We start from the raw sequence: 26,223 nt of genomic DNA on the forward strand, positions 1-26,223 counted from the left end.
TAAAACTTTTAGTAGAAAACAGGCAGTGTGTTCTTTGAAATTGGTCTTAGCAGCATATTTTCAAGTACCATGTCTGACTGGGCAAGGGAAAGAATAGAAAAAACAAACTTAGGGGACTACATCAAACTGAAAATCTTCTGTACAGCAAAGGAAACCATCAATAAAACAAAAAGACAACCTAACAACTTGGGGAAGATATTTGCAAGCCACATAGCTGATAATGGGTTAATATCGAAATATATAATGAACTCATACATCTCAACAGCAACAAAACTGACAACCCAATTAAAAAATAGGCAAAGGATCTGCACAGACATTTCTCTCAAGATGGCCAACAGGCACACGAAAAGACTTTTAACATTGTTAATTATCAGGGAAATTCAAATCAAAACTACAATCAGACATTACCTCCCTCCCTTCAGAATGGTTATAATTAACAAGATTGGAAACAAGTATCAGGGAAGATTTGGAGAGAAGGGAACTTGTGTACACTCCTGCTGGGAGTTCAAACTTTTATAGCCACTATGCAAAACAGTGTGGAGATTCCTCAAAAAATTAAGAAGAGAACTAACATGTTCCATCCATTCCACTGTGGGCTATTTCTCCAAAGAACATCAAAACACAAGTGCATGAAGATTCATCCACCTCCATGTGCATTGCAGCATTATTCACAATAGCCAAGACTTTTAAGCACCCTCGGCGCCCATCAAGCAGTTAATGGATAAAGAAGTCGTGGTATTTATACACAATGGAATACTACTCAGCCATAAGAAATTATGAAATATGGCCATTGGTGACAACATGAATGGATCTTGAGGGTGTTATGCTAAGTGAAATAAGTCAGATGGAGGAAGCTAAGTACTGTGTGATCTCACTCAAAAATAGGAGATAGAAACAACTAACAATCACATGGAGTCAGAGATTGGATTGGTGGTTACCAGAGAAGAAGAGGGAGGGAGGAGGGTGAAAGTGGTTTTTAGACACGTGTTTGCTGATGGATTGTAATTAGTCTTTGGGTGGTGAACATGATGTAGTCTATACAGCATTTGAAATATAATGATCTACACATGAAACAAAGGAATGACATAAGAAAACAAACATATAGACTAAGTCATCGATGTCAGGAGACAATTAGGAAATTATATATTGATAAAAGGGCTAATTGATCAAGAAGATAACATTTGTACACCCTACAGTAAAGCCCAAAATGATTGAAGCATGTATTGACAGGTATATAGGGAGAAATAGCTCTACAAATACAGTTGTAAAAGTCAGAACCTTACTTTCAATAGTGAATAGAACAGTTAGATGGGAGATGGATGAGAAACTGTAGCTCTTGTATTATAGACCTGATTCAGGCTTAATCTCAGAACAGCAGAATACATATTCTTCTCAAGTGCATGTTGAATAATCTCCAGTATGTATCATATGTTAGGTCTAAATCCAAATTTGTACATAATTTTTAAGAATTAAAATCAAAGGCCAGCACCAGTGGCCTAGTGGTTACGTTCAGTGCACTCCACTTCGCTGGACCAGGTTCGGTTCCTGTCCGTGGACCTACAGTTCTCTGTTAGTGGCCATGTTGTGCTGGCAGACCACATACCAAAAAATAAATGAAGAATATTGTGGATGTTAGCTCAGGGCAAATCTTCCTCAGCCAAAAACAAATACAAAGTGTCTTCTACTGCAGTGAAATGAAGCTCAAATCGATAGCAAGGAAAAGTGGAAAATTTATAAATACGTGCAAGGTAAGAAGCAGCTTCTAAACTAATGGCTGAAAGAAGAAATCACATGTGGAGTTAAAAAGTACTTAGAGATGAATGTACATCAAAGAGCATCCCAGCATTTTTGGATGCAGTGAAGCCAATGTACCGAGGAAAATTTATAGTAGTGAAAGCCTGTCTATATTAGAAAGGAAGAAGTATTTCACATAAATAACCTAACTTTAGACCTATGGAATTTGAAACTCAAGAGGGTACTAAACTCAAAGCTAGGGACAAAAGTATAGATTAGGTAAGTTAAATGGAAAATAAAATCAACTAAAGCAAAAGATGGTTTCTTGAAAATATAAAGAAAATTAATAAGCCCTTAGCTTGAGTGAGCAAAAAGAACAAGATTCAATTACATAACTTACAAATTAAATTGGGACGATTACTACCAACATAGAAAAAAATTCCAAATATTGGACACCAATGATATAATTTAGATGAAATGTAAAAATTCCTGCAATCACACAGATATCGAAAACATAGTCATCCAGAGTTAGAAAATCTGAAAAGATCTATAAATATAAAGGAATTGAGCATGTAGTCAAAAGTTTAAAACCTGTCAACAAAGCAAAGACCTATATGAGATGCCTCCAGTGGTCAATTCTTTGAAATATTTAGAATTGATATTAACCACTCAAATTCTCTTGAAAAATAGAAGAGGAAGGAATACTTACTTATTCTATGCATTCAGCATTTCCCTGACTCCCAAATAAAACCATCTCAAGAAGATAAAGTTAATTACCATTGTCACTTTGAATATAGATACCAGCCTTCAATAAAATGCTACAAAAAGCAATCCAGCAGCATTTTAACATGATTGTACACCATGAGTAAGTGGAGTTGGTGCCAATTATGCAAGGATAGTATTCTACATTAATATAAAGAAGAAGAAAATCCAGAGGGTCATCTCAATTGTTACAGAGCAAACATTTGACAAGAGTCAACACCTTTACATGATTTAAGGAAAAACAAAAAACAGTGAACTAGGAATAGACAGGAACTTGCTGAACATGGTATGTAGCATTTATGAAGAACACACTGCTAATAACAATCGTGGAAGATTGAATCCTTTTCTCCTATGATCAACAAGACAAAACATGCCTGATTTCATCATTGCTGTTCATCATTGTATTTGATGTTGTAGCTACAGTAACTAGTCAAGAATAAGCAATAGAAGGTGTAATAATTGCAAAGTAAGAATTAAAACTATTTATATACTACTGTGATATGAACACTTATGTAGAAAACCTCAAGGAATTCACAAAAAGTTTCTAAACATAATATCAGAATCAGTAAAGTTAAAGGATAAAAGATCAACACAAAATTAGTTGTATTTCTATAGTTAATTACAGTCATAAAAAGGGAAGTTAGCAAAACAGTTCCACGTACAATGACATCCAAAAGAATAAAATACCTAGGAATAAATTTAACCTGGGAGGTGAAATACTTGTTCAGTGAAAACTGCAAAACTTTGCTGGAATCAACTAAACAACATTTAAATAAATGGAAAGACATCCTGTGTTCATGTATTGTAATACAATATTCTCAAGATATCAATACAACCCATAGTGATTTACAGAGTCAATGCAGTCCTTTCAAAATCTTAGCAGCTATTTATGCAGAAATGAAAAAGCTCATTCTCATATTCATGGAATTTCTAGTGTTTCTTTGTAACCAAATCAATCTTAAAAATGAACAAAGTCAGAGGACTCAAATTCTGATTGCAACTCTTTCTACACAGCTGCATTAATCAAAAACAGTGCAGTACTGACGTAAGTAAAGACATAGACCAATGAATAGAATAGAGTTTCCAGAAATAGATCCATACATCTATACACAGTTGATTATTGACAAGGGCACCAAGATCATTTACAGGAATGAACAATCCCTTCAATAACTGCTGGCTGGACAACTGAATTTCCACATGCAGAGGAATGAAATTCAACCTCTACCTTACACAATATGCAACATTAACTGAAAATGCATGAAACATTGCAAAGATAAAAGCAAAATCTCTCATTTTAGTAGAAAACAGGACTAAGTCTTCACCTTGGATTTGGCAATGGAAATTTAGATGTGATACCTAAAGCATAAGCAACAAAAGAAAGAAATGCATTAGATTTCATCAAAATTTACTATTGTGCATTAAAGGACATTACCAAGGAAGTAAAAAGACAGCACTCATGAGAAAATATTTATGAAGCATATGTCCAATAGAGTCTACATTGCGTATTAAAAAAAAAACCTCTTACAGTTCAACAACTAGTATTCAACAAAATTAAAAAATGGGCAAAAATTTTAAAAGATATTTTTCAAAGAAAGTCTATAAATGGACAGCACCTGAAAGATGGTTCATATTAAGTGCAAATCAGAACTACAGTGAGATAATTTCATATCCACTAGTGTGTTTGTAAGTTTTAAAGCATGAAAAATAATGTAGTGGCAAGAATGTGCATAAATTCAAACCTGTTCTCAAAGCTTGGATTTAAAATGGTTCAGCTGCTGTGGAATATGGTGCAAATGTCCAAAGAAACAATCAAATTTTGGTATGTGCATACAATGGAGTGTCACTCTCCCATGAAAAGTATCAAAGTAATGATACATGCTACAATGTGGATGAACCTACAAAACATTTTGCAAAGTTAAGGAAACTAGACTCAAAAGATCAGATGTTGTATGATTCCTCCATATAGATAATTCCTTTAAGATTTTTGGTTGGCTCCAGGAGGTGGGGGGAGAGGGAATGCTCAGAACCTTTTTAATGACTATAGGGTTTTACTTTGGAGTGATGTAAACATTTTGCAACTAGATTGTGTGAATTTGCCAAATGCCACTAAATTGTTTACTTTACAATTCTCATTTCTAACTTACATGGATTTCACCTCAAGAAATCATGTTTTAAAGAATAAACTGCCAAAAAAGAGGAGCCCAGTACCAGATGGTTTCACTGGTGAATTCTTCTAGACATTAAGGAAGGATTAACAACACTCTTCAATCTCTCTCAGAAAATAGAATTGAGGGAACACTTTTTAACTTATTTATGTGTTGACATTTCCCTGATACCAGTGTCAGACAAAGACAAAGCTTATATGTCAGTATACCTTATGAATATAAATGCCAAAAAGTGTAATAAAGTACTGGTAGACCAAATGTAGCAACCTGTTAAAATGATTATACACCATGAGCAAAAGGGATTTTTTCCCAGAATTGGAAAGCTGATTCAAAATACAGAAATTGATGTTATCTACCACAGTAATAGTACAAAGGACAAAAACCCACGTGATAATTTCTTCCAGAAACAGCATTAGACAAAATCCGTAACGTTTCACGATATACAAAGCTCTGCAAACGAGGAATAGAATGGAATTTCCTTAACATGATGAAAGGCATTTATGAAAAACAGCTAACATACTTAATGGGGAAAGACAACTGTCCCCTTATGAGCAGAAATAAAACTAGGATGCCCGTTGTATTCACCTCTGTACTAGAAGTTTTAGTGAGAACAATTCGGCAGGAAAAAGAATAAAATACATTGAAATTGAAGTGGAAGAACTAAAATTGTCTCCGTTCTCAGATGATGTGATCCTATATATAAAAAATCCTAAAGAATCCACACAAAGTACTATTAGAGCTTATAAGAAATTCAGCAGATTTTCCAAATATTTGCGAAAAGCACACACTAAGTTGTATTTTTGTGTGCTAGCAGTGTACAATGCAAAAGCCACAATGAAACAATTCCATTAATAATAAAATATTCAGGGTACATTTATTCAAGGAAGTGTGAGACTAGCAAATTGATATCTATAAAACTTTGCCAAATGAAATTAAACAAAAAACATGGAAACACATAGTCATTTACTGGAAAGCATTTTAACATGGCATCAGAATTTAAGGTGATACATAAATTTAATAGAATCCTTTTCAAAATTTCAACTGCCCTTTTTACAGAAATGGAAAAGTTGATCCAAAAATAGGTACTGAATTGCAGAGCATCCTGAATATCCTAAACAATCTTGAAAAACTACAAATTTGGATGACTCCCATGTTCTTTTTCAAAACTTACAGCAAAGCTGTAGTAATCTGAATGTTGTGGTATTTGTATACCAACAGGAATGCCAATGGAATAGAAATGAGAGTCCAGAAATACTCCCATACATCTATAGCTAATTGATTTTCCCAAAGGTTGCCAAGACCATTCAATTATGAAAGAATAGTCTTCAACGGATCAACATAGAAAGGAATGGAGTTGGACCTTTACCTGATACCCTTTACAGAAATTAAGTCAAAATGGATCAAAACCTAACTGTATTAGCTAAAACTATACAAGACTTAAGAGAAAATATATAAAGTCTTACCTTTAATTTGGCATTCAATTCTTAGATATGACACTGAAAGTAAAATCATCAAAGTAAAAAATACATTAATTATGCTTTATGAAACTTAAGAAAGTGGGCACCATAGGACACAGTCGAAAAACTGAAAAGGCATTCCACAGAATGGGAGAAAATACTTGGAAATTATATCTCTAAGAAGCTACTAGCATGCAGAATATATAAAAAAAAAACTTCCAATTAATTTTACGTAGTACTGGAGGTCCTGGCCAGAGCAATCAGGCAACAAAAAGGAATAAAAGGAATCCAAATCAGGAGGGAAGAAATGAAACTCGCTGTTTGCAAATGACATGATTTTATATAGAGAGAACCCGAAAGAATGCATTGGAAAACTTTTAGAAGTAATCAACAACTACAGCAAAGTTGCAGGGTATAAAATCAATTTACATAAATCAGAAACATTTCTATATTCTAATAACAAACTAACAGAAAAAGAACTCGAGTACAATACCAGTCATAATCGCAAGAAAAAGAATAAAATACCTCAGAGTGAATTTAACTAAGGAAGACCCATACAATGAAAATTATAAGGTCTTTCTGAACAAAATGGATGACGACATAAAGAGATGGAAAGACATTCCATGTACATGGATTGGAAGAATAAACATAGTTAAAATGTCCATTCTACCTAAAGCAATCTACAGATTCAATGCTATCCCAATCAGAATCCCAAGGACATTCTTTACAGAATTAGAACCAAGAATCCTAAAATTCATGAGGGGCAACAAAAGACCCCGAATTGCTAAAGCAATCCTGAGAAAAAAGAACAAAACAGGAGGCATCACAATCCCTGACTTCAAAACATACTACAAAGCTACATTGATCAAAACAGCATGGTACTGGTGCAAAAACAGGTCCACAGATCAATGGAACAGAATTGAAAGCCCAGAGATAAAACCACACATCTATGGACAGCTAATCTTCGACAAAGGAGCAGAGGGCCTACAATGGAGAAAAGAAAGTCTCTTCAACAAATGGTGCTGGGGAAACTGGAGAGCCACATGCAAAAGATTGAAAATTGACCATTCTTTTTCACCACACACCAAAATAAACTCAAAATGGATCAAAGACCTAAAGATTAGGCCTGAGACAATAAGTCTTTTGGAAGAGAATATAGGCAGTACACTCTTTGACATCAGTTTCAAAAGAATCTTTTCGGACACTATAACTCCTCAGTTGAGAGAAACAATAGAAAGAATAAACAAATGGGACTTCATCAGTCTAAAGAGCTTCTTCAAGGCAAGGGAAAACAGGATTGAAACAAAAAAACAGCTCACTAATTGGGAAAAAATATTTACAAGCCACTTATCTGACAAAGGGTTAATCTCCACAATATACAAAGAACACACACTGCTTAACAACAAAAGAACAAACAACCCGATCAAAAAATGGGCAGAGGACATGAACAGACATTTCTCAAAAGAAGATATGAATATGGCCAATAGACACATGAAAAGATGTTCATCATCGCTAATCATCAGGGAAATGCAAATCAAAACTACACTAAGATATCACCTTACACCCGTTAGATTGGCAAAAACATCCAAAACGAAGAGCAACAAATGTTGGAGAGGTTGTGGAGAAAAAGGAACCCTCATACACTGTTGGTGGGAATGCAAACTGGTACAGCCACTATGGAAAACAGTATGGAGATTTCTCAAAAAATTAAAAATAGAAATACCCTATGACCCAGCCATCCCATTACTGGGTATCTATCCTAAGAACCTGAAATCAGAAATCTCAAGAGTCCGTTGCACCCCTATGTTCATCGCAGCATTATTTACAATAGCCAAGACGTGGAACCAGCCTACATGTCCAGAAACTGATGATTGGATAAAGAAGATGTGGTATATATACACAATGGAATACTACTCAGCCATAAAAAAAAGACAAAATTGGCCCATTCACAGCAACGTGGATGGCCCTCGAGGGTATTATGTTAAGCGAAATAAGCCAGTCAGAGAAAGACGAACTCTATATGACTCCACTCATAGGTGGAAGTTAGTATATTGATAAGGAGATCAGATCGGTGGTTACCAGGGAAAAGGGGGGGTGGGGGGAGGGCACAAAGGGGGAAGTGGTGTACCCACAACATGACTAACAAAAATGTACAACTGAAATCTCACAAGGTTGTAATCTATCATAACATTAAAAGAAATATATATGTAAAAATGACTGACAAAAAATATAAAATATGTAAGAAACAGCTCAATTCCTGCTAGTAGGAATTTATATCACTGAATACTTACATAAGAAAACACAAAAGCTCAAATCAGTAAACAAAGGAAACACCTTAGGACACTGGGAAAAGAATAACAAATTAAATCCAAAGCGAGAGCAAGGAAGAGAATGAAAAAAGCCCAGAAATCAACAAAACTAAATGCAGATGGCAGAGAAAATGAGCCATAAACCTGTTTCATTGAAAAGTTGATGAAATTGATAAACCTCTACCAAGGTTGGCAAAAAAAAAAAAAAGCCACGAATCATCAATAACAGAAGTGAAATGAGGTATAACATCCATGAAGACCTTAAAGGGAAAATAAGAGGAAACTATGAATAACTTGTCATGCTTGACTTAGACATATTCAATGAAATGGACCAATCTTGAAAGAACACAGATTACTGTAACTCATACAAAGTAGTAAAATGAGTAGCCCAATACCAACTTAGTAAATTAAATTCATAATTTTAAAACTTCTGGAAAAAATTCTCCAGGCCCACTATGTTTATTCGAAACTGAACCGAATATCTAAAGAATTATCACCAAGTTGTATGTGATCTCTTCCAGAAAAGAGAAAAAACACTTCTCAACTCATTCTGTACAGCCAATGTTGCCAGACTACCAAAGGCAAAGGCAAAAAGAAGTTAAAACTACAGAGTAATATCACTTTTAAATATAGATGTGTAATACCTTAACAAAAAGACAATATGCATAAGCCCTTACGTATTAAATTAAGTCAATATATAGCCTTCCACAAAGGAAAGCATAAGACCCAGATGGATTTACTGGGGGATTGTATCAACCATTTGAGGGAGAAATTATACCAATACTCTACAATCTGTTTCAGAAGATAGAAGCAGTAAGAATACTTCATAACTTGTACAATGAGGCCACCATTACCATGTATCAAAACCAGGTAAAGACATTTTAAGAAAACTACAAACCTATATCTTTCATGAACTCAGATGGAAAAATCCTCAGCAAAACATTTGCATATCAAATCCAACAGTGTATTTTATACCACCACCATATGGGATTTATTGCATGTATACAGGGTGTTTTCAATATTCAAACCTCACTTTCTGTAATCCATCACATCAATAGGCTAAGTAAAGACAAATCATATGATCATAAAAATAAATACAGAAAAATCATTTGACAAAACCCAAAACCCATTATATATATATATATATATATATAATGTATGTATCAGTAAACTAGGAATAGGGAGTAACATACTCGACTTGATAAAGGACTTATACAAAATAACCCAAGAGTCAATATCATATTTAATGGTGATAAACTAGCCAATTTTCTGCTAAGATCAGAGTAAGGCAAGAATATCTCATGTCACCACTTTTAAACATCATACTGGAAGTCCTAACTCAAACAATAGTACAAGAAAAGGAAATAATAGTTATACAAATTGGTTAGGAAGAAATTTACCTGTCTGTCAGAGATGACATAATTGTCTATGTAGAAAACTCAAAGTATCACCAAAAAACACCCTGGAACTAATAAGTGATTATAGCAAGGTTGTATGATACAAGGTTAATATTCAAAAGCCAAGTGATTTCCTATATATTAGCAATCATCAAATGGAATTTGAAATTTAAAAATGCCATACCTATTTTATTAGCACATCTTCCACTTTAAATACTTATGTATAAATCTAACAAAATATATAAAAGCTATTTATGAGAAAAAGTATGAAGCTGTGATGAATGAAATCAAAGAACTAAATAAGTAGATATTCCATGTTCATAGATAAGAAGACAATATTCTCAAGTTGTCAGTTCTTCCCAACTCGAGCTATGGATTCAATGCAATCCAAATCACAATCTCAGCAGTTATTTTGTGGGTATCGACAAACTGATTCTAAAGTTTAAATGGAGAGGCAAAAGACTCAGGATTACTTGAAGGAAAATAACAAAGTCAGAGAACTGAAGCTACCCATCTTCAAGACTTACTTTACACCTACAATAATCAAGACAGTGTGGTATTGGCAAAAGAATAGACAAATAGATCAATTGAACAAAATAGAGAGCCCAGTAATATATCTGCATAAATATAGTCAACTGATCTTTGACATTGGAGCAAAGGCAATACAACGGAGTAAAGACAGTGTTTTCAGCAAGTGCTGCTGGGACAACTGGATCTATGCATGTAAAAAATGAATCTGGATATAAACCTTACCGCCTTCACAAAAATTAACCAGAAATGGATCATAGAGCTAAATGTAAAATGCAAAACTATAAGACTCCTAGAAGGTAACATAGAGAAAACCTAGATCATCTTGGGTATGGCAATGACTTTTTTGTTACAACACCAAGGGAATGGTCCATGAAGAAATAATTGAAAAGCTGCATTCCATTAAAGTTAAAAACTTGTGCTCTGCAAAAGACAATGTCTAGAGAATAGGAAGATAAGCCAGAGACTGGTGGGAAATATTTGCAATAGCACAGCTGATAAAAGGCTATATTATCCAACATCTGTAAAGAATTCTAAAAACTCAACAATAAGAATGCAACCTGATGAAAAAATAAGCCAAAAACTTAACATACATCTCACCAAAGAAGATATGCAGATGGGAAAGTGTATGAAAGGTGCTCCACATAATATGTTATCAGGGAAATGCAAATGAAGAAGGAGATACCACTGCACAACTATTAGAATGATCAAAATCCAGAACACTTACAAAACCAAATTCTGATGAGTCTCTAAAGTTGCTGGTTGGAATGCACAATGGTACAACCGCTTTGGGAGATAGTTCAGTGACTTCTTAAAAACGTAAACATACTTTTATCGTACAATCCACCAATTGTTTCTCTTATTTACCCATAGGAGTTGAAAGTTTTTGCCCACCCAAACACTTCCACATGTATATTTGTAGCTGCTTTATTCATAATTGCCCAAACTTGGAAGCAACTAAGATGTCTCTCAGTAGGAAAGACAATGTAACTAGAGTGGATTAAACAATTGAAAAGAATTATATAGTGAGTGTTATTACTCTACCCAATTATAAAACATTAAAAAATGTTACCATTATCAAGTCTGCATGGTTTTGATGGAGGGAAAGAGACATATATCAATGAAACAGAATAGAGAATCCAGAAATTTACCCACAGAAATATACCTAGCCTGCTTTTGAAAAATTTCTAAAATCAATTCAACGGGAGGAAGATGGTCTTTCAACACTTCGTTTTGAGTCAATCAAACATTCATAAATTTTTAAAATGTACCTTGACCTAAACCTCACATCTCCTACCCAAGTTAACTCAAAGTAGATTATGGACTTAAATGTAAAAGGCAAAACTATAAAATATTTAGACCTAACCATAGGGGAAAATCTGTTGGACCTAGGGCTTGGTGAAGTGTTCTCTCTCTCTCTCTCTCCCTGTTTTTGTTTTTTTTTTTTTGCAGAAGAAAATTTCCCCTGCGCTAACACCCATGCCAATCTTCCTGTTTTTTAATATCTGGGCCACCAGCACAACATGGCTACTAACAGACCACTGTAGGTCCATGCCCAGGAGCTGAGCCTGGGCCACTGATGTGGAGCATGCTCAACTTAACCAGTGGGCCACCAGGGCTGGCCCAAAGTGTTCTTAATCATGACAACAAAAACAGCCCATTAAAGAACATGAATTGATAAATTGAATGGAATTAAACTTCTATACTTTTGCTTTGTATAACTCCCTATAAAGAAAATGGAAAGACACTGTGCATTTTCAGAGAAAATATTCACAAACCACTAATATGTCATTGAACCTGTGCCTAGAATATATAAAGAACTTTCAAACTCAACAAGAAAAATGCAAGCCAGATAGTTAGAAATTGAGGAAAAGGCATGTTGGAGCATTTTACTGATAAACATTTTACTTAAGATTTCACTGATAAGGCTAGAGAAATGTCACCAAGGACATGTAAAGATATTGAAAGTCACTAGCAATTAGAGAAATAGAAATTGATGCCATAATGAGATACCATTGCATACCTGTTATAAGAGCTAAAACACATAGCATTGACCATACAAAACTCTGAGGATGCTGTAGAGAAACGAACTCTCAGACATTTCTGATGGGTACATCAGATTGTATATCCACCCTTGAAAACCTTTTAGTATTTTCTTTTAAAGCTGAACATGCAATAAGACTCAATAATTGCAGTCATTGGTTTTTATCTCAGAGATATTAAAACCCATATCTACACAAAAACCTGTATTTAAATTTTCACATTTTTATTTGAAATAGCCACAAACTGAAATCAGTTCATATGCCCTTCAACAGGTGAATGGCAAAAATTTTGGTATATCCATACTATGGAATACTACTCAGCAATAAAAAGAAATGAACTATGAATATATACAAAAAGTTGGATTCAAGGGTAGTATTGTGAATGAAATATTAGTTTCAAATTGTCACATATGCATGGTTACTTATAAAATTATTCAGATGGGAAACAGGTTATTGTCATCTGTTAGGCATGGCAGAGGATATTGGGAGTGATTATAAAGGAGTAGCACAAGGAGTATCTTTGCAATGATGGAATAGTTTGTTGATAGATTGCTATGGTGGTTACAGCAGTCCACATACGTGATAAAATGGCGTGGAACCATATGCACCCTATGTATTAATGTTGATTTCTTGGTTTTGATATTGTGCTACAGTTAAAATGTTACCTTTGGGGGTGACCAGGTGAGAGGTATGAGCCTTGCAGTAGTCTTTTGAAACATCCTGTCTCCATAATTATTTAAACATAATTTGTTAAAAATATAAATCACCTAGAAAAATACCAAAGAATACCCACTTTCAATAGAGTAACAAAGATATGTTACAAGCAACAAGAAGAAAAATGACAAACTTGTGAACACTAATCAAAAGAAGGGTGGAATAGCAAGACTGCAGAACAGAAAAAATTACCTGGATTATTCTTAAATTTGGATGCTACTAATTCCTTCATTCATTAAAACATGTAGACAGAAAATACGCCAGATATACAAGTCTGAGATACATATATATGAACATAACCAACCCTAGTGGTCGAGTGGTTAAGATTCAGTTCTCTCACCACCATGGCCTTGGTTCATTTCCTGGTCAGGAAACCACACCACTCATCTGCCCATTGTCATCCTGTGGCAGCTACATGTTGTGATGCTGAAAGTTACACCACCAGTGTATGAAATACCAGCAGGGTCACCCGTAGTGGACAGGCTGACTTCAACAGAGCTTACAAACTAAACAGACTAGATAGATTAGGAAGAACGACATGTCCATCAACTTCTGAAAAAAATTGTCCATGAAAACCCAATGAATAGCAGTGGAGCATTGTCTGATATAGCACTGGGAGATGAGAAGATGATGCAAAAAGACTGAGCAGTGTTCCACTCTACTGTACACAGGATTACTAGAAGTCAACAACAACAATAAACAGCAGTCTGAACACTGTCAATCAACTTGACATGTGACATTTGTGGAACACTCAACCCAACAAGAGATTGCAAGTTCTCTTGAAACATTCAGCAATATTCATCATATGCTCAGCCAAAAGGAAATCTGATCAAATGTAATATAATCATACTTATAGAAAGTATTATTTGTGGCAATAATGGAATTAAACTAGAAATCAATAACAGAAACCCCAAATACTTGGAAATTATTAAAAGCTCTCCAAAAGCTGACTGGTCTAAGAAATTTCAGTGGAAATTAGAACATATTTGGAGGTTAATAAAAAGGAAATACAACATCAAAACTGCGATGTTTGTAACACAGAACAGGGACATTTTTAACATTACGTGCTTATAGTGGAATTAAAGGTCTTAAATCAATTGAAATTTCCCCTTGATAAAGCTAGAAAAACAACAAATTAAAAGCAAGCAATAGTAACAAATAATAAATATGAGAGCAAAAACCAATGAAATCAGAAAGAGAAAACAGTAAGGAAAATTAGAAATAGCAGAAGTTTTAAAAAATTTTATTGAGGTCATAATAGTTTATAACACTGTGAAATTTCAGTTGTACAGTGTCAGTCACCATATAAATGCGCCCCATCACCCCTGGTGCCCACCCCCCAACTCCCTTCCCCTCTGGTAACCACTAAACTGTTCTTTTTGTCCATGTGTTAGTTTATTTTCCACATATGAGTGAAAGTATACGGTGTTTGTCTTTCTCTGGCTTAATTCGTTTAACATAATACCCTCAAGGTCCATCCATGTTGTTGCAAATGGGCTGGTTTTGTCTTTTTTATGGCTGAATAGTAGTCCATTGTATATATAAACCACATCTTCTTTATCCAATCATCAGTTGATGTGCACATGGGTTTCTTCTGATTCTTCGCTATAGTGAATAATGCTGCAATGAACATAGGGGTGCATAGGTCTCTTTGAATTGTTGATTTCAAGTTCTTTGGATCAATATCCAGCAGTGGGATAGCTGGGTCATGTGGTTTTTCTATTTTTAATTTTTTTAGACATCTCCATACTGTTTTCCACAGTGGCTGCACCAGTTTGCATTCCCACCAACAGTGTATGACAGTTCCCTTTTCCCCACGTCCTGTCTAACATTTGTTATTTTTTGTCCTGATGATAATAGCCATTCTAACGGATGTAAGGTGATATCTTAATAGGTGCAGAGAAAGCATTTGAGAGGATCCAACATCCATTTATGATAAAAACTCTCAATAAAATGAGTATAGAAGTAAAGTACCTCAAAATAATAAAGGCCATATACGCGAAACCCACAGCCAACATCATCCTCAGTGTGGAAACCGTAAAAGCCATCCTTCTGATAACAGGAACAAGACAAGGGTGCCCACTCTTGCCACTCTTATTCAATGTAGTACTGGAGGTTTTGGTCAGAGCAGTTAGGCAAGAAAAAGAAATAAAACGAATCCAAATAGGCAGTGAAGAAGTGAAACTCTTGCTGTTTGCAGACAATATGAGTTTTATATATAAAACCCTATAAACTACAGCAAACTTGCAGGGTACAAAGTCAACTTAGAAAAATCAGTTGCATCTCTATACTCTAATAACAAACTAACAGAGAACTCAAGAATACGATCCTATTTACAATTGCAACAAAAGGAGTAAAATATCTAGGAATAATTTAACCAAGGAGGTGAAAGACCTATACAATGAAATCTATAAGACATTACTGAAAGAAATTGATGATGACATAAAGAATTGGAAAGATATTCCATGCACATGGATCAGAAGACTAAATATAGTGAAAATGTCCATACTACCTAAAGCAATCTACAGATTCAATGAAATCCCAATCAGAATCCCAAGGACATTCTTCACGGAAATAGAACAAAGAATCCTAAAATTCATATGGGGCAAGAAATGGCCCCAAATAGCTAAAGCAATCCTGAGAAAAAAGAACAAAGCTGGAGGCATCACAATCCCTGACTTCAAAATATACTACAAAGCTATAGTAATCAAAACAACATGGTACTGGTACAAAAACAGACACACAGATCAATGGAAAAGAATGAAAGGCCCAGAAATAAAATCACAAATCTACACACAGCTAGTCTGACAAAGGAGCTAGGAACATACAATGGAGGAAGGAAAGTCTCTTCAATAAATGGTGTTGGGAAAACTGGACAGCCACATGCACAAGAATGAAAGTATACCATTATCTTTTGCCATACACAAAAATTAAATCAAAATGGGTCAAAGACTTGAAGATAAGACCTGAAACCATAAAACTCCTAGAAGAAAATATAGGTAGTACACTCTTTGACATTGATCTTAGAAGGATCTTTTTGAATACCATGTCTACTTGGACAAGGGAAACAAAAGAAAAAATAAACAAGTGGGACTTCATCAGACTAACGAGCTTCTGCAAGGCAAAGGAAACCAGCAACAAAATGAAAAGACAACCCCCAACTGGGAGAAAATATTTGCAAATCATATATTTGACTAGGGTTTAATCTCCAAAATATGTAAAGATCACACACAAATCAACAACAAAAAAACAAACAACCTGATCAAAAAATGGGCAGAGGATAGGAACAGACATTTTTCCAAACAAAATAGACACATTGCCAAAAGGCACATGCATGTACAGATGTTCAACATCACTAATCATCAGGGAAATGTAAGCAAATTTCTTTTAAAAATAAAACAAATTTGATAAGCTACCAGCCAAATCCTCCAAGAAAAAAAGAGACAAGACAAAATTATCAATATCAAGAATAAAAGACATGTTATTACTACAAACCCTAAAGACGTTAAAAGATATTAAAATACTAACTACTATAATTTCCCTAAGAATAGATTATTTGAATAGGCTCATATTTATTAAAGAATTTAAATTTGTAGTTAAGTAGCCTTCCAACTTAAGAATTCTGTTGGAAGAAGTTAAATACCTAAATTAATCAAGAGACATACTGTGTTCATGGATTTGATGACTCAATGTAGTAAGGATGCCAGTTCTCCCCAAACTCATCTGTAGAATTAACAGTATTCCAAACACAATCCCACCAGTTAGTACAATGTCTGCCTACCAAATTGTGTTCAACAAGTATTTTTGTATGATTGAGTGATGAAGTAAGTGGCCAGAAAAGTACACTACAAATAAACTTCTTGTGTAGAACTTATTTTTAAGTTTGAGGCTACCCTATATATCAGTTTTCCATTTATCGAATTCCTGTACAACTGTGAGATCTCAGTTTTTCTTAAATGATTCAATGCAAGGTATCATGGGTATAAAGTGTATTTAATTGAACTCAGTATGATGACTAACACCATGCAGATTTCCTATTTTAAAAAAAATTTTTTATGTAATATCCTATGACATATTTTCTTATTTGGTTCACTAGAATTTGTTTTGTTTTGTTTTGTTTTTTTCTTTTTATTAAGATTATGATAGGGGGCTGGCCCTGTGGCCGAGTGGTTAAGTTCACGTGCTCTGCTGCAGGCAGCCCAGTGTTTCATTGGTTCGAATCCTGGGCGCGGACATGGCACTGCTCATCAAACCACGCTGAGGCAGCGTCCCACATGCCACAACTAGAAGTACCCACAACAAAGAATATACAACTATGTACCAGGGGGCTTTGGGGAGAAAAAGGAAAAAAATAAATCTTAAAAAAAAAAAAAGATGATAGTTTACAACCTTGTGAAATTTCGGTTGTACATTATTGTTAGTCATGTTGTAGGTGCACCCCTTCACCCTTTGTGCCCTCCCCCCAACCCCTCTTTCCCCTGGTAACCACCAATCAGTTCTCTTTGTCTAAATGTTAACTTCCACCTATGAGTGGAGTCATACAGAGTTCGTCTTTCTCTATCTGACTTATTTCACTTAACATAATACCCTCAAGGTCCCTCCATGTTGTTGTGACTGGGACAATTTTATCCTTTTTTATGGCTGAGTAGCATTCCATTGTATATATATACATACCATATCTTCTTTATCCAATCATTAGTTGATGAGCACTTAGGTTGCTTCCATGACTTGGCTATTGTAAATAATGCTGTGATGAACATAGGGGTGCATGGGACTTTTGGAATTGCTGATTTCAGGTTCTTAGGATAGATACCCAGTAGTGGGATGGCTGGGTCATAAGGTATTTCTACTTTTAACTTTGAGAAATCTCCATACTGTTTTCCATAATGGCTACACCAGTTTGCATTCCCACCAACAGTGTATGAGGGTTCCTTTTTCTCCACAACCTCTCCAACATTTGTCACTTTTTGTTTTGGGTATTTTTGTCATTCTAACAGGTGTAAGGTGATATCTTAGTGTAGTTTTGATTTGCATTTCCCTGATGATTAGTGATGATGAGCATCTTTTCATGTGTCTATTGGCCATCAGTATATCTTCTTTGGAGAAATGTCTGTTCATGTCCCCTGCCCATGTTTTGATCAGGTTGTTTGATTTTTTCTTGTTGAGCTGTGTGAGTTCTTTATATATTATGGAGATTAACCCTTTGTCAGATAAATAACTTGTAAATATTTTTTCCCAATTAGTGGGTTGTTTTTTGTTTCAATCCTGTTTTCCCTTGCCCTGAAGAGGCTCTTTAGTCTGATGAAGTCCCATTTGTTTATTCTTTCTATTGTTTCCCTCGCCTGAGGAGTTATGGTGTCCGAAAAGATTCTTTTGAAACTGATGTCAAAGAGTGTACTGCCCATATTCTCTTCTAGAAGACTTATTGTTTCAGGCCTAATCTTTAGGTCTTTGATCCACTTTGAGTTTATTTTTGTGAATGGTGAAAAAGAATGGTCAATTTTTCATTCTTTTACATGTGGCTGTCCAGTTTTCCCAGCACCATTTGTTGAGGAGACTTTCTTTTTTCCATTGGAGGCCCTCAGCTCCTTTGTCGAAGATTAGCTGTCCATAGATGTTTGTTCACCAGAACTTTTAAAAGTTTTTTCATGTTCCTGTTATGTGCATGTTTTTAAAATAGAGGATGAATGAGAAGTAGTATTATGTAGTTGACTACTGTGAAGGTTACTTTTGTGTGTTGATAGTTTAGATAAACTACTCCATAATGTTGCTGCCTTGGCATCCATTTTGTGTGGCCAAGCAGACTGCAGGGACCTTGAACTGACATGAGCCCCTCCCAAGAATGCATGCCCTACATAACAGCCCACAGAATCACAGGTAAATGTGAGTTCCTGATATGACTCCCCCAACTGCCCTTGTGATAAGCATTCTCCCTCCCCTCCCAGAGCCTTCCTCTTGTGCACCTCTTTATAAGACCCCCAAGAAGCTTAACAAAACCTCACTCTTTTTGGCTTGAATCGACCAATCTGTCCTTAGCATGGGAACCCCAAAACACTCCACCCACAGACCCTAATAAAGGCATGTGTCCTAGGTCCTGCCCTCCTCTCTCTGCCTGCTCCCTGCCTTGACCTCCCCATGTGGCTCCTCCAAGCATGCCATGTACTTCCTCCAGGATCTGTGAGTAATAAACTTTTCTATTTCACTTTCCCTTGCAGTCTTGTTGAACCGTGGCTCACCATCTGACATCCTGAGGTTCTAGTTAACAAATGTTAATCTAAAAAGTCACAACATGTGTCAACTTGGCTGCGCTAAGTGATGACCAAATAGCAGCTGGTAAAACATTATTTCTGAGTGTGTCAGACACAGCATATATTAAGCCTATGCATTTTTTGGAGACAACACATTCCACACTTACCCATTCTGCTTAAACCTGTATTTATGCTGTTACATGCGAGTCAGCTTCTTTCCATTGGGAAGAACTTCAACAAACTGCCTTGTGGCTGGTGCAACAAGGCCACACAACAGGCCCTGCCCTTAGTCCACCCAGGCTCAGACTTCTCAGCTGAGTCACTAGTAATGCCTGATTACTCTTCATGGACTCTCTGGTCTAAGCATGACTCTACCTGGCTGCTCATGGGGTTCTGGACCAAATGCCTGCACCAGATAGTAGCCACTCAGGCTCCAAATTTTGCCAGCCTCCTGGTCCCTTTTAGAGACAGAGGCACCAATAGGGTCACAACTCATAATACTTCACACACAAGCCCATGGTGCTTCACACTGAAGTCCCCATCCAACCCAGCAGAGGTTCAGCACAGCCACTGAGGCCTCACTGTTAAAATGGAAATGACACCATCAGGAAAAGGCTAAACCGAATGTCAAGGGCCTTTTCAGGTTATTGGAGGATGTGGCTTCCCCCATACTCAGCCCCTTGTGCACTGACATGGACCTGCAGCTAGTGGCATCCCCACTGTTGGCCCCTCTAGCAGTTGAGGGAGCCTCTTGGGACCAACTGTCTGACAAGAAAAGGGAATCAGTGTTTTCTGACAGCAGTGCCACCATTGTACACAGTGCAGCCAGCTGGAAGGCCGCAGTATTATTTCTCTAGTGGCATATCCCTAGTCAAGGAGTGCTGTCCTGGCTCAGCCCCATTGGAAAGATTGGTGGCCATACACCTTGCCCTACAACAGGCCACAAAAATGAGACTCCCAAGGGCATACATTTTTACTGACTCCTGGGCTGTATCCAATGGGCTCACAGTCTGTTCTGGACAATGGAAAAAAGATAGTTTTGTGTTTCAGGGAAAGCCTTTCTGGGACGCCTCCATTTGGAAAGAGATAGCCAACTCACACATGCTGATTATGGTCACTTGTCTCTGCATATGCACACCAACAAACACCAAAAGCACATTGTAATAAGAGTGCAGACTTCTTATCAAATTACATGCCTATTTCAAGGCCCCATGTTAGCCATCTCCCAGAGTAGCAGACACAGCCCCAGAAACAACTATTTCTTCAGAGATGCCATACCCACTAGCAGAGTGGGCACAGATTGCATCAGGCCAGAAGGGAGTGACAGCACTCACTGATTCGACATACAGGCATGGCCTCCCCCTCACGCTGGCTCTAGCCAAACTGGTGGTAGATAATTGCCCCGTTTGCTCCCAAACAAAAGTCTGTAAGGCTCCCAGCTGGGGACATGTGCCCCAGGGCGACAGAATCTATTAAAGATGGCAAATTTATTTTATCAGTCCACTGCCGCCCTCTGCTGGAGATAGTAGATATGCAACTGCCATCATCAATACTTTTACTGCACTCTGCTGGCAGCTCGCTCCAGAAACACTGCTTCCCATAATATAATTTCCTTTTAACCAGGTATGTGCTCATTCTCTTTGGCCCAGGAGACATTATAGATTCAGACATGGTAGCCATTTCACCTCCCAAGCTGTTCAGTCATGGACTCTAGAACATGGAATCTTGTAGAATTTCCACCTCGCTTACCAGCCCCAAGTGGCTGGACTTATGGAGAGGCACAATGGCCTACTTGAAGACATGCTCCTCAAACTTTTAAACAATAAATGGTCACCTAAATGGACAGAAATGTTAGCTCAAGCTCTAATACTGCTTAATTCCGAGCCCTCAGATCTCTCAACCCCCACACTAGCTACAAGTCTTCTCCGGAGACTTCCCTGCTAGCCATTACAGGGATCTCCCACTCCTTTGATATTTAAAAGGACCTCATTCACATCTGCTCACCAGATAAATGCTCCTATTACCATTTTGATGTTTTTTATTGTGTTGCTGCCTTCCACATGCTGGCGACCTGATTGAGGGTAGATTGTGCAACATGACCCTTTTATAATAGAGAGATCTCAAGGGGACAAACCCCTACCAAATTGCTTAGAAATCATGATTATACAGACTTTTATTGGTTCAGATGATGGCCCAGTTCCAGCTGCAAAGCTAAGGCCACCAACTTTGCCTCACTATTCAGGTTATAAAGGCTGGATAATTAAACCAAATGCATCAAAAATTTTACTGGAGATTGAAATTATAGTTCCAGTGCCCACTATTGTAACTGTGTGCATCTCAGATAGAGGAAAAGAAGCCCTCCACCTAGTGGATGCCAGCCACATTAGGAAATGAAATCGACAAAGGAACCCTGAAGTCCAACAGTTGCTATCAGCAGACACAGGCCATGTTCCTACCCCATCTTAAATGAAGAGATAAGCAACCTATTGCTCCAAAGCAACCACACTCTACCTTTGGTCTGTATCTAGATTGCAAGCCCTGAAGGAGGCCTCCATAAGCTAGTCAAATTCAAGTGCTTTGTTGAGGGTTTTGCTCTTATTGTGTACAAGCCGAATAATAGGGTTGTTAGTAGACATCTCAGGCCTAATCCTGTCCCAAGAGATGTGCTGAACCAAAATTAGGTACACACCTGCACCGCAGGTTGGCTGAGCACCAAGTGCCGGCAGGCCCTGTAAGAAGGGCTTTGGCCAACGTGCCACTGGGCGTGGATTCTGACCCAGATCGTATCTCCCTTTCTGTTAAATGATGCCAGGGGAAGTGATACTTAAATGAGCTCATCTCTCCTTATACTATGCCTCAAATTATATCCCAGGCAGAATGGCCTTCTCGATGTAACCAAATCAGACCTATCTGTCTGGTAGGTTTGTGCCCTAATGATTCCACTATAGTCTTAATGGGATGATCTCCAGATTGTAAAGCTGCCATCCACAAAATGTCCCTACAATTAGCCCATCAGTATGCACAGAGTTATTATTATGAATGGAGTTCCCACAAAGCTTTGTCTTGGACATTGTGCTCCTTTGCAAGGTGCGCCCCTGATGATCTGATGAAGCTCACTGGAATCTGCTCAGCTAGCAGTAGATCCCATAGCTGTAATTTCATCCTGAGCCAGGCCTCTAGCATATAAACTCAGAATTTAACAGCAGCCAGCCACTCCTACCCTTTGTGGGTCTCCATCTGGGAAGGCCACCTTATCCCTGGGCTGGTCATAGCCATCCTCAAGTACACCAACACCTCAGATGATTTCACCCCAGCCCAAGAGAATGATGAGGGAGACAACACACCCCCGACTTTGCTGGAAATTGGGATTTACACCCGAACCCCTCTTGCACCAAGAGAGAAATGATGGTGGTAACTGTCAACCTGGGGGCTGAGTTGCAAGAATGCCTCCAACTGATTGACCTTGAGGACCCTATTGAATACTATTTTTCTGAAATGGCTAACAGCTTGCCTTGTGAACTTTGCTTCTATCAAAACTCTTGCAAAACTGTAAGTTCCCTGCCAACTGCCTGACAACAGTATTTCACTTTTCACCCTTATGGCAAGCCACACGATGTACTCTAAACCACACTAACCACAATATGGCAGTTCCTCTCAACACCACTAGCTTAACTTGCTTAGATCCCACGGTTAGGGACCTCTTGCTGCTGTGTTCGCTGTTCACTGTACTAGATTATAGCTTTTGCTTTCCATCTGATACATCCACAACAGACTTATTTCTCTCATTATTCCCACTACCACTGCTGACAACTCCTCCATACTCAAAATCATGATCTCTTCTTCTCACGTCTTATCCAAAAGTCCCTCCCTGTTGTAAGCCATGACCTTACCCCACACCAAAACTAAGTGGACTAGATCCCACACGACAAATGTATTCAGATAAACCTCCAAGATAGCAGACCAGGCCTTGAAAGTAAAACCAATGTTGGATCTGTTACCATATAGGGCCAGGCCTACATCCCCATGTCACTATCTATCCCACAGCTCTTCCTAGTGATCAGCCCCTTGTGCTAATTCCCTCCCAAACACAGTGAGTCTCATTTAAGCTAAACCAAACCCCTAATCTAGACCCCATGTTTGGGCATGAGCACCTTGTAAGTAAGCATCAGAAGGATTAAACCATGGTGGTACTTTCTAAAGGCTACCAACTATACTCAAACACAAAAGTTGGACTTAAACTTGTATACTCACTGCCCCCTAATGGTAAATAGTGCCTCATTCAGATTCTATTGTGGACCTGACTCAAGGGGCCAGGAGCAAGTCCGCTTGACCCTGCTCCACCAACAAGCTATCCGTGGAGATGACCCCTATTATTGCAACATTGTTACTTTTAATATTCTAGCCACCGTTTACTCTCCCAGCACTTCTCCACTAGAGACACCCCACTCACGTACCAAAAGGACCATTTTTATCCCTGTCTTGTTGAGATTGGCCATCCCTAGTGCACTGGCAGGCTTAAGAATAAGTGCAACCACCCTAGCCCAACAAGATCAATTATTAAAAAGCCACTCAGCAATTATTAACCACCATCACCAACCACATGCAGACACTAGCTTGAGTTTGATGCAGGAACAGCATGACTCACTAGCACAAATGGTGATGGATAATCAACTGGCATTAGATTTCCTACTGACTGAATGGGGTGCATTCTGTTCTTTACAGGGCACCTCTTTCTGCATGTACATTAACAACTCAGGACCAGTACAGGCCAACCTCCAGAAGATATCTCAAAGTATGCAGATCATGCATAATATAAAATATTTCAACAAATTTCCATACTCCCTGAGGTCCCTGATTTGTTATCATGGCTCTTGTCATCCACGTGGGGGGCAATGGCTGAGAATGGGATTTCAAACAGTAGCATATTCATCATAGGCTTCATTGTTATTGTTTTGGATAAATGTGCTTTACAATAGCTTCAGAAAACAATACCTATGTCCTTTAACATATCTGCTACACAAGTGATTGCTATTCCTGATGCTGAAACATCACAGGATGGATTGTTGAAAGTTTAGCTAAACTACTCCATAATGTTGTTGCTTCAGTGTCCATTTCGTGTGGCGAAGTAGACTGCAGGGGCCTTCAACTGACAATAACCAACCCCCCCCCCCCCAAGAATGCATGCTCTAGGTAACAACCCACAGAATCACAGGTAAATGTAAGTTCCTGACATGACTCCCCCAGCTACCCTTGTGATAAGCATTCTCCCTCCCCTCCCAGAGCCTTCCCCTTGTGCATCCCTTGTATAAGACCCCCAAGAAGCTTAACAAAACCTCACTCTTTGGTTTGAATTGACCAATGTGGCCTTAGCGTGGGAACCCAAAAGCACTCCACCCACAGACCCTAATAAAGGCATGTGTCCTAGGTCCTGCCCTCCTCTCTCTGCCTGCACCCTGCCTTGACCTCCCCATGTGGCTCCTCCAAGCATGCCATGTACTTCCTCCAGGATCTGTGAGTAATAAACTTTTCTATTTCACTTTCCCTTGCAGTCTTTTGTTGAACCGTGGCTCACCATCTGACATCATGAGGCTCTACTTAACAAATGTTAATCTAAAAAGTCACAACATGTGTCAACTTGGCTGCACTAAGTGATGACCAGATAACTGGTGAAACATCATTTCTGGATGTGTCTGTGAGTGTGTATCCAGAAGAGATTAGTATTTGAATCAGTAGACTGAGTAAAGACTATCCACCTTCACCAATATGGATGGGCATCCTCCAATCCATTGAGTGCCTGAATAGAACAAAATGACAGAGGAAGGTTGAATTCTCTCTCCTGCCCTCAGACATCAGAGCTCCTGGTTCTGAAGGCCGTCAGACTCGAAGACTTGGACCAGCACCTCTCCCCTCCCCTAGGCTTTCTACCTGGGACCAGGAGATACACCACTGGCTCCCTGGTTCCCAGGACTTCATACTCGGACTGAGTTATACCACCAGCTTTCCTGGTTCTCCAGCTTGGAGACAGCAGATCATGGGACTTCTCAGCCTCCATTATGACATGAGCCAATTCCTATAATAAATCTCATATATTTGTAGATATATCCTATTGGTTCTGTTTCTCTGGAAAACCCTGACTAATACAACTACTTTATGTGAATGTGTAAAGTGAAGTAGTAAGAAACAGCACTCTCAAATTTAAATCTCAGAACTTAGAATGCTCAAGTTAATTTTGGAAGACTGACTTTCAAGCATTAGATTTAAAATTTTCATTTTTATTTCATAATATCTTCAAATGTTAACCTTAAAAGATTAGAGCAATTATAATGAGAAAAATCTACCAGTGGAGCAATTATACCTTGCTCTAGTAAATTTATTTGAGAATCATTATAACCATTTATCATTGGTTCCTAAATTGGGCTATATTCGTGATAATTTGTTCCAAAAATAAAATAATGTATTTTCCAATGTATTCACAAGTGTCTATCATCAAGATTTTTTGTAGACTAATAGAACTAAAGTTAATGTTTTGTAGTGTTTTTTACTGCAATAATATTAAATATGCTAATTATTGAAAAGTAAATTGCAGGCATTAATAAAAACATTGGAAAGCAAATAAAAATAAACTATTTTATATACATATAGAATTCATAGTAGTTGGGTATCTTCTTATTAAGTCTGGGAAACATCACTTCTAAGTAACAACACCTCTTTGGTCCTGTCATTTTTTAAAATAGGTTTGTAGCAGACAAACCATCAGTTAACCCATAATGATTTGTTATTTACCAGCAGTCACACCTTTGCTTATTCCTTTGCCCTTGTATGCACGCAATACCCGTGACTTCTAACCAAAAGCAAATTCTAAACAAT

The 26,223-nt window shown here is 37.5% G+C and overlaps 1 long non-coding RNA gene across 1 annotated transcript in view; it reads left to right on the forward strand.

The window, feature by feature from the left end:
• Window positions 1-26,000, forward strand: part of LOC103544639 (uncharacterized) — a 97,643-nt gene extending 71,643 nt beyond the window's left edge. Inside the window, exon 2 of the long non-coding RNA XR_011536189.1 lies at window positions 24,906-26,000. This is a non-coding gene — a long non-coding RNA (uncharacterized lncRNA). The remainder of the gene's footprint in view (window positions 1-24,905) is intronic.
• The last annotated feature ends 223 nt before the right edge of the window (window positions 26,001-26,223 follow it).

Source organism: Equus przewalskii, chromosome X, assembly GCF_037783145.1.
Source record: "Equus przewalskii isolate Varuska chromosome X, EquPr2, whole genome shotgun sequence".
Lineage (NCBI taxonomy): Eukaryota > Metazoa > Chordata > Mammalia > Perissodactyla > Equidae > Equus > Equus przewalskii.